Below are 20,600 nucleotides of genomic sequence, written 5' to 3'. Positions count from 1 at the left end.
ATTAATAACATCATCCTTCTCTTATAATTATCAGCTGAGCCAAGCTTATTAGCCAGAACCCTGGTGGCAGTTAGAGACGGTAAGTGGTACATAAATGATTAAGCCCTTATGGCCTACTATTTCACACATGCTATCTAATTATATATGCATGTGTGTGTAACAGGCAGGGCATAACTGGGGAAAGTCCATACAATTTAGCTGGCGGGATCACATGAATTGTTTGACTGTAGACCCTTGGTGCGATACTGGAAACCCCCTTGGTAATCTGATATGCTCCCCAGAGGAAACTGTAATGCTCTCCCTGGCTGTGTTTTTAAAGCCAATTAGCAGCTTTGTAAACCCTATTTTTACATCTTTTGTTAAAAGTTTAGCTGAATTTCACATTGCCAGTCATTCTTCAAATATTGGAATACAGCAGTTTTAATTGGCTTTAAAGTTTTGGGGGTGAAAAAATAATATTCATTTTCAATTTGATTTTGAAGTGCTTGCTAGCAGAAAGGATAAATGTTTAGAGGACTGTACTTGATTTATTAACAGTAAGCATTTAAATTGGGTAAATGTTATTGGGCCCCTGTGCTACACAATGCAAAAATGGGTACCCAGAATAGAGGCTCTGACTCCTCCCCTTTCATCAGCATCAGGAAAAATGGTACAATCCCCTCAAACAGATCAGAAAGGGTTGGTTATGATCACATCTCCAAAAGTGAAATTTTCATCTCCTGAAACAATGAGAGTTCTAGCCATAGGTCCTTCTACAGCTCCAGCGGCGGGAGCATGTGAGGACTTTCCTGCCACCTAGGCAACAAGTTCCCAACAGTGAACTGCTTACAGCACCTGCCTCCAGCATTCCTTCTGAACAAATTACTCGCACCAGTTTAGAAGATCTAGTGTGGTAATCATAAAGTTAGCATGAGTGCAACTATTGGATACATTCCCATGCCGTAATACTGTTTTATTCTGGTTAAAATAAAAAATTGTCATAATGGGCAAGAAACATAGAAATAGAACTTCCTGCCATAGATTTCAAGTACACACTAACAATAACAGATTTACGTTTTTATTATTATGAGGACAAAGTAAGGAAGGCTACTGCTATGTCCGTATGCTGCTCCATAGCAGATTCCACTAAGGAGGTAAAATACACTGCTGGTCAATTTTGTTGTTGCAGTTTAAAAGCAATGAATATGTGTTTGTATGTATTGGGGATGAGGAAGCAGGATCAGTTTAAAAGGAGCATTCAAATGTTGACAATATCCAAACGTTGTTTAGGTAGCCTACCGTACGTACTCCCTATAAAAATCTTTTAAGACAGTTATTAGAATTCCACACTTTACAGATAAAAATAGCACTCTTAATAAATGCTAGAAGGGCGCTATGCTTTTGCCATGCACTATCTCATTTAAGCCTCACAACAATTCTTATAAGGATAGCATTATTATAATCTCCAATTTACAGATGAAAAATTGAGGTTCTTACATTTTGGCTAACTTTAATGTCAATCAAACTTCCTCCCAGTTATGATACATTTCTTACTAACAACTCTGTTCTTCTGTCTATGGCCTTGTATCTTCTTAGATGCACTCAAGGTGCCACTTTCTCATGGTTTACTCTTCCAGTCTTCCCATCCTGCGCTGCAATTTCCTATATGGTTTCTCCAGGGACATTAGATTTCCATTCTTGCCATTCCCCCAGCTTAGTTCTTCATATTTTCTTCTCTTTACTGGACCAGTTGTATTGATAGAGTATCAGATACTCTACTCACAAATGTGGAAATAAGGGACTATGGCTGAATTGGGTGATAATATTGGAAATCCTGAGCTTGGCTTGGGAGCAGAGGCTCTTATCTTAATGAGCAGAAAGCAACAGAGAAGAGAAGTCTTTGGCAGAAGTTGAGGTAATATCTTGATCAAAAACGATCATCCCAATGGCCTAGGAAGAGAGGGACAATTTCAGTACAAAGCCGTGTGATGGAAATCAGAACACCAGATTAAAGCACGAATATTCATTAATTCATTCATTCATCCATTCATTCCACTTGCCATGTGCTAGATGCTATTCTAGGAATATCCTAGATCATTTTTAGAATTCTTCCTAACACATCTCAGCACCTTGAATAATATCTGACTCCTGGTAGACACTCTGAACTAGATTCTGTGCTCCCTTACCTAAAATCTCATAATGTCTTCCCATTGACCCACGGTCTAGTTTATGGCAAAATGATTCTAAATAAAGAATAGACAGTAGAAGCTGAAAAAAAAGTCTTACCAAAGAAAGTAACATTCTTTTTATTGATTCTCAGAGCTGTGGCTCTTTAGAGGTTGTTCACAGTTGTGGTTTAAGTATAGAAGATGCTATATAAGGCTTCTTGCAAGCTGAACAACACTGAAAATTTTTATGTAGAAGCATTTTGTAAATAAATTTCTATCCAAGTGGAAGATATTAACATGCAGAACCAGCCAGCTTTCTTGTGTCTTTTGATTTTTATTATCTTTCCCTACTGATAGCATTTATTGTTCACTCTATAATGAAAATCTGTCACAATGTGACAAGCTCTGTAGGGCAGTTTAGAAAACCACTAGAATGCTGATGGTCATAGTGCAAGTTTATTCCAGCTTGTATGTCATCCTCTGGATCTCTGTTATGAAGAGAATTGGAAAATTCAGGACCACATTTGTTTTTATTTATTTTATTTTTTTCAAATGTTAACGGCATGTTCTTTCCAAGGACCTTGTCACATTATTCTCTCAAGCTCCAGACTGAATTCTCAATATTGAATTCATGGAGTTAAGTTTTCCTTCTCCTGTTTCTGTTTAACAGATTTAGCCTTGTCAAGCTTTCCATTAAGTGGCAACTTAAGGGTCAGAAGCTAGAGAGTGAGCCTTCTCAGCAATAAGGCTTCATAATAAACGTAGCAAAGGTAAGACTTTTTCATCCTTGCCAAAATTAAAGGGTAATTATCTCATGAAGTTAATCAGTGTGTATAGTCAATGCAAAACGAAATATCCTCTCCAACTTTACAATAGGGGTTTTTGTAGGAAATACTTATACTAGTTTATCTTTTTTGATCAAAATAAGCCCAGTCTTAACACTAGACACACAAAAGCTTTAAACATCTGGATATTTTTACATTGTGTGAGAACTGATTCTGGGTCAGACAGATGTTCCATAACACTTCCAGGAGACCAGTAACTTATTGGAGTCTTCAACTCTACTTTTCAGTATATTTACCTACCTCTCTGCACATTTTTTATAACCTATGATTTATTTGGCAGTTTTATTTTATGCATATCTTCGGCTTTGCCAAGTTCATTAGAGATAAGCATGAAAAGCTTTATAAACAAATAATATAAGAAGTCTTAGCCTTTGCATAAATTTCTTGTGTGTGAACCAAAAAGCAGATGTAGTGAGAGAACACTTCTTAAAATATAATTCATAATAAATTCTAACAAACAAAAATATTTCCTAGGAATTATTTTAGAAAATCCTCCATACATTTACTATGTTTGAATATACCCTTACAGACTTCATTTTTATACATAGGTTAATTCTAGTGCATATTCTTAATCAAAGAATCTTGTTCATAACCACAAAGAAAAGAGGAGTTATCACGATGGTCAGTGCCCAAATAGCCAAAGAAAACATTTCAGCACATTGGGTATTTTTAGGAAAAAAGAATAGTCAGAAGAATAAAAAGTGTAAAATTGTTTCCTTAAAAGAAAACACTTTTTAGTTGTTCGTTGTATGTAGTTAGTAGTAATTTGGTGTTATCTACAGTCACTGACATTTGTTTACTTGTTTGTTTAGAGAGAGGGTTACATTCAATGATAACTGATTCGTTCATGTGTATCTTATTTCTTTGTCAACACAAATTTCCTGTGAATAATTTTACAACTCTTGTTTTTGAGAACATTTTCCAAAGCCCAAAGGAAATTTTTAATTTGGAAAAATTTTACTTCGATAATTCATTCTTGATTATTGTTCCAACTTTTTCAATGTGTTCCCTGATCAATGAATCCAGGTTAATCCCTTAACATTACTTTCTATTTCTATATTCTTAATGCCTCTTTCCTGACGTCACAACTACTTATGAAAACAAACAGCTTATCCTCTTTCATTGCTCTCAACATCCTTCATAATTGTCTTGTGATGTATAAAGTTGCAGATAAGTCACATACGAAATATGCTTATCTTTAACATGTCCCATTTCCTCAAATCCTCTGCCTCCAATGAAACCTGAAATTTAATTTAAAATAAAGTTCAAAATAAGATCTGTATAGCATCCATGCCAGCATTTTCACTTTGAAGATTTATGACATGCTGCAGCCTAGGATTTTTAACAGGAATGAAAAGAGTAAACATCAGAAAGAGAGGATGCCAGCTCAAAGTAAGTTGAGAATTCATAAGAAATCACCTGTCGGCTTTAAATGAGTCCATGTATTCCAGTCTTGACAAATTGCTTTTCAGAATGATGAAGGAATTTAAAGGTGTAATTTCATGGCCACTATCATTATTCTTGGAGAAATGATGGAAATGTGAAGCATGTTATGATCAAAGACAGATACATATTTCCATTTCTAAAATGGCAGATTCTGGTCATTTATGTTATATCTTTAATAAGTTTGAGAACTGACTATTAAAGCAATGGGCAATAACCATGTAGGATAAAAAGTGAGGATTATTGAAAATCAACATGAGTTCCCTGGGAGGAAGTGAATACAAAGTAACAGAATGTCCTGTCTCTGATAAGTTTTTAATATTACTGATTAGCACAACACTGCCAATGTGATATATTAATTTCAGCAAAGAAAAATATCATATGATACCTTTGGAAATAAAGTAATAAACACTAACTAAATAATAGTACTCTTAAGAGGATTACTTACATATTGATTAATGGCTTTCTATCATCCTGAATAAAGCTTCTACTATAGCTCTAGTTTTCTGCCTCTATTTAGCATGACTTAATCATTGATTGGATGAGAAAAATTATTTTCAAATCAGACACCCTTTTAATATCAAATTAGATATCAAATACTAGAAACACTTGTTAGAGCGATATTCTAGAATGGCTAAAATTCCTCCAACCAAAATCAACAGGGTCACTGCTAAAAACGATATAAAAATAAACCAAGAAATATTATACAGTAAGTTGTAAAAAATATGTTTTCATAGCAGGTCCTATAAAAAAAGACCGAGAGGATTTATTTATTAACAATATTTATGTGTTCATTCATTTATTCATTTAATAAATATCTATCAAAAGTGTGCTATGCACCAGGTCCTATTCTGAATACTGGAAATATAGTAGTGAATCAGACAAATAAGGAGTCTTCTCTTCTAGAGCTTATGTTCCGGTAGGTTGTGGCGGAAGATTAATAAGAAAGTAAATAAGATAATTTCAAGTAAAAATAAGATTCAAATATGTTAATTAAGTGGATGGAGTAGGGTGGGTGACTAATTTAGGCTAGGCAGGGAATGGCTACTGAGGAGATGGTGTTTGTGCTCAGGATTGAAAAGAAAAAGGGTTCAAACACAGGAAAAACAGCAGAGAAAACATTAGGTAAGACCCTAAGGGGGAGGATGAGCCTGGTCAACTCAACGAATGGAAAGACTAAATAAGCAACTGGCAAGTGGTAGAATAAAGAGATTGTAATGGTTGAATAGAGTCCGATCAGTTAAGGATTTAATCAGGTCATAAAAAAAAATTTGGTTTTACCCCAAGTGCAATGGAATGTTTTTGGAGCATTTTATGTAGGGAACTAATATGCCTGGAGTGGGTCCATTTTGCATTTTTAACAGATCATTTCAGTCTTTACAGAAAAAGGACTGTACGAGGCCAAGAGTTGAAACCAAGAGTCTTATTAAGAGTAATCCTCATGAAGGATAGTTGTGGCTTAGATTAGTATGGTGTCAATGGTAATGACAGGAAGTGGATGGAGTTAGAATATAATCTGGGAGTGAATCAAACAGAGTTAATGAAAAATTAAACATATGGATATAGAGAAGAGTCAGGAGTGACCCTTGGTCATAGGGATTAAAGAACAGGGTAAATTGTGGTAGAATTTACTGAAATTAGGGAAGTTTAGGGGAGGGATATATTAAATTTAAAATAAAAAATGTATATTTTAAATAAGAGTATTCATTATTAATGTACTTAGTACAAAGTAAGCTCATGGGAGAGGTCTGATCTAGATAAATAGATTTTGTAGATGTTCGGCAAATGGATGACACTTAATGACATTGAGAATACTTTATGAGGAACTGTAGAAGTAAAAGAATAGAAGAAATTAGACTGAGCTCTGTGATAATTCAATATTTTGAGGTCAAACAGAGCAGGAAGGGCCAGCAAAGCAGTTTGAGAAGGAGGAAAAAGAGAACAACCTCAGGAGAGCATAATGCTCCAGAGGCCAAGAAAAGCAAGAGTTTCAAGAATGAAGAAATGACCAGCTAAGTAAGATACTGCTGAGAGGTTAAGTAAGATGAGGAAAAGTAAGTGATCATAAGATTTCTTCTGGTCACAGAGGACAAGATAATACAGACCAACCCTTCCACCAATAACTAAAATTAGTGGGTAAAATATTGAAATAATATATAATAATAATGCTTAGGGATAGATGTGGCATAAGATTTATGAGAACTGTACACTGAAAACTCCAAAGTGTCACTGAAAGAAATTGAAGGAGATATAAATAAACGGAGAGAAGAGAGAGACAATTCGTTTGTCTTTTGGAAAACTCAATGTTTTTAAGATGTCATTTTCCTCAAATTGATCTATAGGTCCAGTGTCATCCCAATCAAAATTCCAGCAGATGTTTTTGTAAAAAATTGGAAAGCTAATCCTACAATGCATGTCGAAAGGCAAAGGACATGGAATAGCCCAAATAAATTTGACAAAGAAGAAAAAAGTGGAAAAACTCATACTACCCAATTTCAAGACATATTTTAAAGCTTAAGTAAGTAAGACAGTGCAGTATTGGCCTCAAGAGAGATAAATAAATCCAGGAAACAGAATAGAGATTCCAGAAATAGTCCCACACGTATATGGTCAGTTGTTTTTCAGCAAAGGTGCAAATGCCATTTAAAGGAGGAAGAATAGTCTTTTCAATAAATATTGCTGTAATTATTGGAAATCCATATTTTTTAAAAAATGAATTTTAATCAATATTTTGCATGAGCTACAAAAATTAGCTTACAGTGCATGATACACATCAATTCAAGAATTAAAACTAGAAAACTTTCAGGAGAAAAACTTTTTTAAGGAATATGTAAGATATGACACCAAAAGCAAGATCTACTGAAAATTAATAAATAATCTTTCATCAAAACTGAGAATACTTGCTCTTCAAAAGACACTTAAGAGAATTAAAAGACAAGCCACAGGCTTGGAGAAGATATTTGAAAACTACATCTCTCATAAAGGCTTTGTATTCAGAATATTTTTTATAACAGAAAGATAACTCTCAAAACTCAATAATAAATGCACACAATTCAAGAGCAAATGTGCACAAGACATCAACAGCGACTTCACCAAGATATCCAGTTGGCATATAAGTACATGGGGAGGTACTCTACATCATTAGTCATTAGGAAAATGCAAATTTGAAGCATAATGAGATGCCACTAAATATCTATTAAACTGGTTAAAACTTAAAGGATTGACCATATCAAGTTTGGGCAAAGATATGAGACAATTGAAACTCCATGCACTGCTGATGGGGATGTAACATGGTACAACCACATTGAAAAACCGTTGGACGGTTTCTTTAAAAATTATGCATACATGTACCATCAGACTCAGCCATTCTACTCTGAGGTATTTACTCACAAGAGATGACAGCAAAAGTCCATATAAAAACATAAACAAGGATGTTATGGCATCTATATTTTTAATGTCCAAACTTACAAACAGTCCAATGCATATAAAAATGTTGACAGATAAAGAAATTGTGATGTATTCACACAATGAAATATTATTCAGTAATAAGAAAGTATAAAGTATGGATACATCCAACACTGTGGATGAATCTTAAAATTATTATGCCGAGTTAAAGAACCAGGATGAAAAAGAATACATTGTGTAGGATTGCACTTATTTATAATTATTTAAAATGAACGCTAATCCATAGTTACAGAAAGCAGATCAGGGATTGCTGGAGGCTGGGAGTACGCAGGGAAAGAATATCAAGTGACCCAAGGAAACTTTTGGGAATGATTTATATGTTTGTCATCTTGATTGTGGTGAGGGGTTTCATAGGTGCATGCATATGTCAAACTTGTCAAATTGTGTAGTTTATTCTAAGTTTGTAGGCCAATTAACCTCAATAAAGTCGTTTTTTTTTAAATTGGGGTAAAAATGGTTAAGAACATTATACAGATTTCAGGTGTACATCATTATAATTCAACTTCTATATACACTACATCGTGTTCACCACCACATAGACATGCCACATCTTCTTTATTCATTCACTCGTCAGTGGGCACTGATGTTGTTTCCATGTCTTGGCTATGGTAAATAGTGGTGCAATAAACATAAGCGTGCATGTATCTTTTCAAATTAGTGTTTTTATATTCTTGGATAAACAGAAGTGGAATAGCTGGATCAAAAGGTAGTTCTATTCGTAATTTTTTGAGGACTTTGCATGCATATTCCATAGCAGCTGCACCAACTTACATTCCCACCAACAGTGTACGAGGGTTTCCTTTTCTCTACTTCTTCTCCAACACTTGTTATAGCAAAATGCAAATCAAAACCACAATGAGATATCACCTCACACCCATCAGCATGGCTATTATTAAAAAGACAAGTTATTTTCAAAATAAACATGAAAACATTGGTCCTGCCTATGGAAATGAGAACTGGGGGAGATTTTTATTGTGCTCCCTTTCAATACTTTTGGATTTGAATCATGCAAATGTTTCTTCCCATTCAAAGCGTAATCAATTAAAAAATTCTATCCAAGCTGCACCACACAAAATACTAATCTTGGTGTCATTCACCACGGACACCTGTCTCTCCTTTTCAGTCAGCTTTGTTTAATCAATCACAAAATTCTGCCAATTCTATCTTAGAACCATCTTTTGAGTCTGTTTTCTCTCTCTCCTGTTTCCACAGCTCTTGTCTCAGTTCATCAACTTTTCTAAGTGTCACCTCTTGGGGAAGCTTTCTCTTCTTCTCCCAGGCAGATGAGTACCTTGGTCTTTGGACTTTGTCTTTTGACAGCTTTTCTGTAACAGATTTTGGATTATTTATTTTAACTTTTTGTTTCTATGTCCATCTCTTGAAAACAGTATCTTATTCCTATTCAACAAATATCATTATAGTGAATATAAAGAATAGTTAAATTAAAAAAAATATTTCTTCTGGAAAGATTATCAAGGGGAGATATAACTCTTTTAATATATTTTAAAAGCTATCGTTTTAAAATGGGTATATATTTGTTTTTTGGTTTTGTAAAGATATAAACTATAGAAAATAAATGAAGACTAATTTTGATTAACAGAACAAATAATCTATTTAATATCAATTTTAATTAGATACATAAAATCAGTAAATTTAAAAGATTAAACATTACAGGTAAAACAAAGGCCCCTCTTATATAACAAACCCAATCCTCACCCTTGCCAAAGGTAACCGCTATTGCGGGTTTGATGTGTATACTCCCTCTGGAGTATAAAATTAATTTCTTCATAGCTACACTTTCCCCGAAATGAAATAAGCTGCCCCACGCAGTGGTGGAGGTGAGTTCCTCCATCATAGTCAGAGACTGGACAGCCAAATGTCATAAAGGCTCTCAATGCAATACCTGTATTAGTTAGAAATTTGAATTTGGTCTCAAATATGTCTTCCAGGAGTATCATTATGCAAATATATATTTCTAAACCTGCAAATATGTATATTTTGTCCACTCTACCATTCTTAAAGTGGAGCTTATATTCAGAACCCAAACTCTTAGGACTTTAAATCTTCTTTTTTTGTTACTGAAGTCATCTTGGCTTATAACATTGTGTAAATTTCAGGTGTGCATTATTATATTTCAGCTTCTGTACAGACTGCATCATGTTGACCACCACTAGTCTAGTTTTTATCTGTCACCATACATCTGTGCTCCTGTAGTCCTTTCACCCCACTCCCACCCCCTTCTGCTCTGGTAACCACCAGGACTTAGCAAAACAAACAAAAATATCTGTATTCAGTTCTACTAGTTCCACCTTCTTTCATTGTCTTTCAAGACTCCCAGTTCTCTTACACTAACTCTTAATAGTTTCATTTCTTTAAAATCCGCAACTGGAGGGCTGGCCCAGTGGCATAGTGGTTAAGTTTGCATGCTCCTCTTCAGCAGCCCAGGGTTTGCAGGTTTGGATCCCGGGCACGGACCTACACACTGCTCATGAAGCCATGCTGTGGCGGTGTCCCATATACAAAATAGAGGAAGATTGGCACAGATGTTAGCTCAGCAACAATTTTCCTCAAGCAAAAGGAGAAAGACTGACAGATGTTGGCTGAGGGCCAATCTTCCTCACCACCCGCCCCAAATCTGCAAGTGACTAGACACAGAAAAAAACTGTCTTCACATTACTAATAACCCTTTTCAATGTGTGTTGACATCTAATTGTTTTGAATGAAACTGAGTTGTTCTCTCTAAGCGATCTGGTTACAAATATGTGATTTTGTGATTTATAATAAAAAAAAAAAAATTGGTCCTTAGCCTGTTTCTGGCACAGAGCTCCTAAAACTCTTGGAATTTCCTAAGGGATGAGAGCCATACAGGTATCTTTTGTTACATTAATGAGGTGACTTTTGGAAAACACCTAAGGATGGGGACTGGTTGCCAGTGGCACCAACCATGTGATTGGAGGGTTGTAACTTTCAGTCTCACTCCCCCAACCTCCGGGGAGAAGAGAGTGACTGGAAGTTGAATCCATCACCAATAGTCCATGAGTCAATCAATCAAGCCTATGTAACGAAGCCTCCATAAAACCTCCAAAAAATAGGGTTTGGAAAGCTGTTGGGTTGGTGAACACACAGAGGTTCTGGGAGAGTGTGTGCCTGAAGAGGGCATGGAGGCTCCACACCCATTTCTCATCCCTTGCCCTACACATCTGACTGCTCCTGAGCTATACCCTTTTCTAATAAATCAACAATCTGGTAAGTAAAATGTTTCTGTGAGTTCTGTGAGCTGCTCTAGCAAATTAATCAAACCCAAGGAGGAGGTCGAGGGAACTTCTGATTAGCCAGTTGGTCAGAAGCACAGGTAACCGGGGCCTGAAGGGGGCAGGGCAGTCTTGTGGGATTGAACCCTTAACCTGTGGGATCTGATGCTATCTCTGGGTAAAAAGTGTCAGAATTGAGTTAAACTGGAGGACACACAGCTGGTATCAGAGTGTTGCTTATTGTTGGTGTGGGGGAAGCCCCAATCTCCCCATGTTGGGCTTGGTCCAGGGACCCAAAAGAAAATGAATAGCCATACCCATTTTCATATGTGACATTTTCTAATTATGGACCCTAACACCTATAAAGCTGTCCCATTTACTGTGAATGCATAGATATTTTAAAATTTCAGAGGTACTAAATAGGTGTAAAGATTGTACTACCAAAATAATACTAATCACTATCTTGTAAAAGTATTATAAAAATAAAATTACAAGTATAAATCACAAATAGGATAAAAATATAACATCTAGTAGAATAAGGGAATTTTGCTAACTTTTTACTCTTTAAGACAAAAATAAAAAGATGTCCAGATGTGTTGCTAAGATTCTCTTCCGGACCCAGAAGGACTATGATAGATTTTTCACAGGTGTGTTTCAGTTTTGTTAGTTATGTGCACCCTGAGAACACCTGATAGATTTCGAGTGCAGGAGGCAAATTATCACCAATGTGCCTTGATGTGAGCAAAGGATATAATTAAAGCACATCCAGTATGTCATCCTAAAGGTGCATTTTGTCCCTTTACTCCTTGCCTCCTAATTAGACTCCAATTTGGATTTGTGCTCCTTCACCAGTTAGACTTGTCTTGTGTAGAAAATTAATATCCTATTTATACACCAATACTTTAGTCCAAGCCAGCCGCTCTAGATTTGAGACAAATTAAAAGAACTAAATAGGATTCAGGCATTTTAACACTGAGTTATTCCCAAACTAAAAAGCAGATCTTTGTATATTGATCCAATATATTCTTAAATTCAATAAGGTAGCAATTTAATTAAATGAAGGATTGTGTTTTCTACTTTCTTTGTTTAATAAAGCTTTTTGTCCCACCTGGATAAGAATTATCAATGGCCAGTCAATGTCTACAAGATTGATTTTCAATTTATAGCATAGAACTGATGACCCTTCTCAGTTTGGCCTCTTGCTCCAACCACTTGGCCAACAGCACCATGTGTTTCCTGAACAACCTGTATCTTTGGAACTTTGTGATTTTGGGATAGGTATCTCTACAGCAAAATATTTGACAATACACACTATATGTGATGTTGTATACTAGGTGCTAAAAGCATAAAAGTGGATAAGCCAGAATCCTTACTTAAGGAAGGAACAGATATAAGGAAAGATAGGTATATGTAGAAACACACCACATAGTATGGACACGTGTTACAATAGAGTTATATAGGAAGTATAATGACAGCTCAAAGTAACAGATCACCTTCCATATCCCTTACTTGAAATGTTTATTTGGCATTTGTCTCCTAAAATACTTCTGACCCTTCAAGAACTGGCACAAGTGTCTCCATCTCAATGTTCCTTCAAGAAGGAACAGACCTGGAGTTGACCAAGAGGGCAACACAGGAGGCTCCTGAACTTCCCTCCATCCACAGATGCACCGAATGTACAGCTACAAGTGGAGAAATTTCCTCTGAAAGGAATTCATAAATTAGCTGAGTGACTCCTACACATGGAGTGAATGGGAAAATACCCACATTGAAACAGTTAGGAAAGGCTAAGACACATGTTCCCCATAAACCCCGCCCCCAGCATAGGGCCAGAGAATCAGGACAGAATCTCCAACTCTCAACTTCTCCCGGAGGAGTGCAGGGTTTGGACCACAGATCTAGTATCCTAACTTTTAAAGCTCTCATCTAAACATCTGTTGTCCAAAACATCTGTTTCTGAAAGTCATTGAGGCTTGTGTGCACGAGTTCCACAGGACTGGACCAAATAAAGAAGTCGTCCTTACCTGGCTCAGGCACATGAGCACTCACTGCGGATAACCACTCAGTGCTTGGCACAGAGGGAGCAGGCATAAACTCCCATCTCCCAGTCTTTCCCTGAAACCATTCTGACTGCATACTTTACATCTGCTGCCTGAGATTCTGGCATCTAATTTAGCACACCAATTTAGGGGCTGGCTGAATCCTCCCCAGAGACTGGGAAAACCAGTGGACATTTCCCCTGCCAATATCCTTGAATGGCCACAGATGCAAAAATCCTCAACAGAATATTAGTAAATTCAATTCAACTGTACATTAAAAGGATCATATAACATGATCCAGTGGGATTTATTCTAGGGATGTAAGGATGGTTCAGCATCTGCCAACAAAGTAATGTGATACAACACACTAAAATAATGAATGATAAAAATCATACAATCATCTCACTAAATGCAGAAAAAGCATTTGGCAAAATTCAACATTCCTTCATGATAAAAATGCTCAACAAACTGGATACAGAGAGAATGTGACTCAACATAATAAAGGCCATATAGGACAAGACCACAGTTAACATCATACTCAATGGTGAAAGCTGAAAGCTTTTCCTCTAAGATCAGGAAAAAGTCAAGGATGCCAACTGTCACTACCTTTATTCAACATAGTACTGGAAGTCTTAGCTACAGCAATCAGACAAGAAAAAGAAGTAAAAGGCAACCAGATCTGAAAGGAAGAAGAAAAGGTGTCTCTATTTGCAGATGACATGATCCTATATGTAGAAAACCCTAAAGACTCCACCAAAATAATGCTATAAATAATAAAATAATTCAGTAAATTTGAAGGATATAAAATCAATACACAAAAATTGGTTGTTTTTATATACTACCAATGAACTATCAGAAAGAAAAATTAAGAAAACAATTCCAGCTATAATAGCATCGAAAAGAATAAAATACTTAGGAATAAATTTAACCAAGGAGGTGAAAGATCTGTACACTGAAAACTATACAACTTTGGTGAAAGCAATTGAGGAAGACACAAATAAATAGAAAGATATCCTGTGTTCATGAATTAGAAGAATTATATAGTTAAAACGTCCATGCTACCCAAAGTGACCTACAGATTCAATGCAATCCTTATCAAAGTTCCAATGGCGTTTTTCACAGAAATAGAATAAACAATCCTAAAATTCATTTAGAACCACAAAAGATCCCTATTAGCCCAAACAATCTTGAGAAAGAAAAACAAAATCTGAGACATCATGCTACCTGATTTTAAACTATGTTACAAAGCTGTAGTAATCAAAACAGTATGGTATTGGCATAATAACAGACACATAGGTCAATGGAACAGTATAAGGGGCCCAGATATAAACACATACCTATCTGGTCAATTAATTTTTGACAAAGGAGCCAAGCATATACAATGGGGAAAGGATAGTCTTTTCAATAAACAGTCTTGGGAAAAGTGGACAGCCACATGTAAAAGAATGAAACTGGATCACTTACACCATGCCCAGAAATCAATGCACAGTAGATTAAAGACTTGAATATAAGACCTGAAATCAAAAGACTACTAGAAGAAACCATAGGGGGTAAACTCTTTGACAGTGGTCTTGGCAATGATTTTTTGGATTTGATACCAAAAGCAAAGGCACCAAAGGAAAAATAAACAAGTGGAGGTACATCAACCAAAAGTCTGCACAGCAAAGGAAACCATCAACAAATGAAAAGGCAACATATGGGATGGGAGAAAATATTTTCAAGCAACGTCTCCAGTAAGGAGTTGATATCTAAAACATGCAAGGAACTTAATACAACACAATAGCAAAAAACCCCGAATAATCCAATTAGAAATTGGGCAAAGTGTCCAAATAGACATTTTCCAGAAAAGACATATAAATGGCCAACAGGTACATGAAAAGGTTCTCCACATCACTAATCATTAGGGAAATGCAAATCAAAACCACAATGAGCTACCTCACACCTTTTAGGATGTCTACTATCAAAAAAGACAAGAGAAACAAATGCTAGCATGGATGTGGAGAAAGGCAACTCTTGTGCACTGCTGGTGGGAATGTAAACTGATACATCCAATATGGAAAACAGTATGGAGTTTCCTTAAGAAATTAAAAATAGAACCATAATATGATACAACAATTCCATCTCTGGGTATATATCTGAAGGAAAAAAACACGTTTTCTTCAAGAGATATTTGTACTCCCATGTTCAATTGCAGCTTATTCACAATAGCCAAGATATGGAAACAACCGAAGTGTCCATTAACAGATAATGGATAAAGAAAATGTGAGGGGCTGGGCTGGTGGCATGGTGGTTAAGCTCATGCACTCCACTTCAGCAGCCTGGGTTTCACAGGTTCGGATCCCAGGCACGAACCTAGCACCACTCGTCAAGCCACATTATGACAGCGTCCCACATAAAATAGAGGAAGATTTGCACAGATGTTGGCTCAGCAACACTCTTCCTCAAGCAAAAAGAGGAAGAGTGGCAATGGATGTTAGCTCAAGGCGAATCTTCATCAAAAAAGGAAGAAAAAAAAGAAAATGTGATACACACACAAAATGGAATATTATTCAGCCTTAAAACAAGAAGGAAATTCTGCCATCTCTGACAACATGGATGAGCCTGGAGGTCATTATGCTAAGTGAAATAAGCCAAACACAGAAGGACAAGTACTAGATGGTATCACTTTTATGTGCAATCATAAATAAATACATAAATAAAAATTTAAAAAGTCAAAGTCAGAGAAACAGAGAGTAGAAAGGCAGTTATCAGGGCTTGGGGTGGGTGATGGGGGGGAATAAGGAGAGGATGGTAAAAGGGTACAAAATTTCAGCTGTAAAATGGGTAATGTCTGAGGATCTAATGTATAATATATTGACTATAGTCAATAACAGTGTATTGTGTAATTAAAATTTATTAAGAGAGTAGAACTTACAAGTTCTCATCAAAAAAAAAAAAAAAAGTAGGCGCTGGTCACGTGGCATAGTGGTTAATTTTGTGCACTCCGCTTCAGCAGCACAGGGTCCACAGGTTCTGATCCTGGGCTCAGACCTACACACTACTTGTTAAGCCATGCTTTGGTGGCATCCCACATAAAATAGAGAAAGATTGGCACAGATGTTAGCAACAACCTTCCTCAGGCAAAAAAGAGGAAGATTAGCAACAGATGTTAGATCAGGGCCAAACTTCCTCAAAAAAAAAGTAAATATGTGACGTGATGGATGTCTATTTAACTGAATGGGGGAATCCTTTCACAATGCATACATATATCAAATCATCACGTTGCATGCTTTAAATATCTTATAATTTTATTTGTCAATTATATCTCAATAAAGCTGAAAGAAAAGGAACACATTCATCTCTTTATCTTCTCCATAGCACATAGTGTATATATATAATGTATCTCTATTGGAGTATTTATCACATTTTGTCCTAATTATCTATGGCTGTACATCTGTCTCATTTGGGCCCGAAATGAGGTTCCCGCTCTTAGAGACACAGGTCAGAGTCAAGGGATGATCTCGAGGCTCCTTTTCGTCATCTCCAAGTTTAGGTAAAAGCTAGAAAGTTTATGTAAAAAACCTGGGGGAGCGCACAGTCCCAGTAGGCCCCTAATAAATTGTAGGTGCTTACTCCTTTGTTTTGAAAGCATAGAATGAAAGTAAAAAATGATGTGAGGTAGAAAACTAAGAGGTTCAGAAGCATGTAAAGATGTGATATCTTCATGCAAATTCATTTTAATCGTTATTAGCACGGTAACTCTATTCGTCAAAATATACAATTACAAATATTAAAAGTAATAACAATCATTAGCAATCACTCAGCACTTCACGTTGTGTCGAAGATGGAACATCACCATTAAGATTCTACCAAAAAAAGAAAAAGACTCTGGGTGTGAGGAGAAGGATGTTGGGAGGAATTTCATTATCAACCCTACAGCCAAACCAATACCCAGGCTAATTGGACCTCCATATGGGGTTAATTTTCTAAATCCTAATCCAATTCCCTTCCTGAAGATGATTTTGGTACCTCTTTGGTTTGCTCTCTGCAGGTTGTCCTGATTCCTGCTCTTAAATCCAAAGATAGGTCATTGTTGATTCATAATCAACGGGTACAGCTCTTTGGCTACTTCCTTCCTTATTTCTCATCCCTAAGTTCCTTCAAGTTCCAATTTGTCACATCAGTTTGAACCTCATAGCTTTTACATACATTATATTTTATTTTTTCTTTTGCAGACAAGCTGAAAGATACATAAGGTAATGGGTATACCCCTGTTTACAGAGAGTCAAAATAAGACACAGAAGTCTGAAGACCTTAACCAAAGTAGTAAATAAGCAGCAGAGCTTACATTCAAATCTAGGTCTTCTAACTTTAAATCCAGATTTGACTAACTATATTACTTTGCCTCAATGTATAACATTATTGTCACAGCTAGTAATACGGAGGGATGACAAATTCCCCACACCCCCCGTAATGTACCAGGTAGCAGAAAAAATAAATTTTCAGTTTTAAGCATTCATTTATAAAAGAAACTTGTTGCTGATAAGAGTAACAAAAATATAAATTATTCACAAACATTTAGCATTAGCTCCATGCATAAGAAGCAGCTTTTATCCAGTGTAGACTAACGGCTCTGGGATGTTTCCAGGGAAAATATGCTACCTTCTTGAAAACAGACAGTATTACTCTGAATTAAGTACAATCCCAATTCTTCTACTTAAAAGAGGGCTTGATCTAAAGAAGCCAGTGACCTCTTTTTTAAAAGCACATTTAGGATTAGATGAGGCACAGCTTGATGGTTGTAATGGAAAATATAGTGTCTGATTCTCTTCCAGGTGAGGCATCTAAGGCTAGAGACAAAATACCACGGAGAAAGTTCACAGTGGATCCAAACGATTTAATATGAACAGTCTGAGAACACGAGGCTTAACTTTCTATTTTTGTTATGATCTTTGGTTATGTGCTGACGTCCATTCAAATACTCTATCCCACCAGAAATATACATAAAACCCAACTAAGCCATCATCAACAGAGAGAAAAGATGGATAAAATGTTGCTAAGCATTGAAGATGTATGCAGTGTGCATGTGGGTCATTTTACTATTCTACTTTCGTATGTTTGACATTTTCCATAATAAAAAGTTTTAAAAAATAAAAGGAGATGTTCTCTGGATTCCAAAGTCCACTTGCTGTAAGTTTCCAACTGTAAACTTATTATTTAAAATATATTTTAAGAGATAAAAAAGTTGAAGAAAAGAATAAAAATACTTGTTATCAAAAAGGTGATTGAAGAAACTCTCTTTGGATACGTGAATACGAAATTTAAAAAGAAAAGTTGCTGATTTATATGCTTTTATATTTCTTTATGGAGGAACTTCTACTTTAGATAAAATTTATAGCATAAAATCCTTTACCTAGTCTATGTTAAGGCTGTAGCTGAAGTTTCCTATGTAGCTCTTGTCAAAGTTGTTTCAACAATGGTGGTTGCCCTCAATAAGATAATAGCGAATCAAAAACAGGAGTTTTAGAAATTTCTCAATCTGAGAAATTGTATTAATTTCTTTGTCCTCAAAGCTAAAGTTTATTTTCTTAAATATCTCTATGATTACTAGCAATGGTTGAAATGAAAAACAAAACAAAATCTTAGATTGAAAACAAAGCAGTTGACCCAGATTTGCTGATTTCTGTTTGACAGTAACATAATAATGAACCTTACACAAACTAGATGTGTGATTAGAAGTGAGTCTCTTAAAACTCTCTGATTCTCTTTTTTCTCATCAGCAAATGGAATTAATAATGTCTGGCTCTGCACATTTCAAAGCTAGTTGAAATAATGAATTGCAGGAAAATGGGATTATGGAGAGAATTAAATGACTGCTTATGAAAATAATAACTATAATTTGTTGAACATTGAACATATCCCAAACATTTTACAGAAATTGTCTCTGATCTTTCTGACAACCCTCCAGATTGATATCTGCAAACTCCACTTTGCAGATGAAAAACCAAGTTCAGAAGGTTTCTCAGGTTACACAGCTAATACATGCTGGACCTGAAATGAAATCCTTATCTTTGTCTCTCTGACTCTTTCCAGCCTATCATGTTGTCTCCCATGAAACAATGAGGAAATTACCAAAGAACAAGTACTTTCTATTATCTGCAAATTTCTTTATTAAAGGATTTGAGGCAAAGACAGACAATTAGTCACGCGAAGTAAAATAGGAAGAAAAACAGGCAATTTCTAATCCTAGTTCTCACATTTTTTTTTCCTCTTAATGATTGATAACAATGCAAAGTATTGAAAGAATTTTGTGATCCTTAAATAAAAAATCAGGCAGAAAACAAGCCCCAAGCCATTTATTGTCCCTATTTAAGCAACGTGTAGTGTCAGTTAAGTCCTCCCAAACAATCACAAAGGTAGTTATTTAGTTGTAATTTTGTCTAATTGTTAGCAGACTTCTTTGTGTCATTTGCTTCTTAAATGAAGAGACTGTATCAACAAAGAAATCATGTGGCAAACTGGCATTGGGGCTGCAGCTTATTAGAATCTGAGAGGCAGGAGAACTCAGGTGCATTTAAAAATGCTCCATTTGAATTTTTATTACTTATATTGACAACCCTTTAAACATAAAGTCATAAATCAGTAGGCAGTACTATGGAGCCACCTGCTGGACTAACTGGCTGGATTTTGCTGCCACATTTCCACAAAATATAAATTCACTTAATATTAATTCAATTCTAAATTGGTCAAATTCAGTATCCTTTGCCCAAGATATATATATATATATTTTTTTTGCCCAAGATATATTTATCTTTCACAAAAACTGTTAAACTAGAATTGATAATAACAAAGACAGCATTATTACAAAAGAAGGCAGAAGTCTGAAATAGGAAAAGAAATATTCAATGAACATTCACATGTGATTGAAACATGAAAAGACAACTTAACAGAGAAGTTCCAATGACATTAATCAGATTGTTAAAATTAGGTTCTCTCTTGCTTCAAGATTGCTTGTCTTAATTTGTCAAGGATATTCCACCTAATAATCATTTTACCCAGATACTGTACTTAAATGGCAACTTATTTAAATGATATATTTTTATTAATATTAAAACATATTTTTTAAAAACCTGCTGACATTAAAGAAAAAACCAGGAGATCTAATTTGAGATCAAGTGATGCAGTGTTTTTCCTTTTCTAAGCTGTCTAAAATCCATCTCTGTTAAAACTTATTACTTATAATTCTCAGTGCTGATAAATCAAAGTTTTTAACTAAAAGATGATCGGTATAGCTTTTCTCCCAGACTGCGTTGTTCAAAAGTCTGTGCTAAATATAACTACCCATTTTTCTGCCTTTGCTATACTGTATGTATAGTGAACATGCAGAAATGTTCTTTGATGATGCTTTCTTATTGCCTAAGGGTCACCATT

Source organism: Equus quagga, chromosome 11, assembly GCF_021613505.1.
Source record: "Equus quagga isolate Etosha38 chromosome 11, UCLA_HA_Equagga_1.0, whole genome shotgun sequence".
Classification (NCBI taxonomy): Eukaryota; Metazoa; Chordata; class Mammalia; order Perissodactyla; family Equidae; genus Equus; species Equus quagga.
This window is presented reverse-complemented; position numbering follows the sequence as displayed.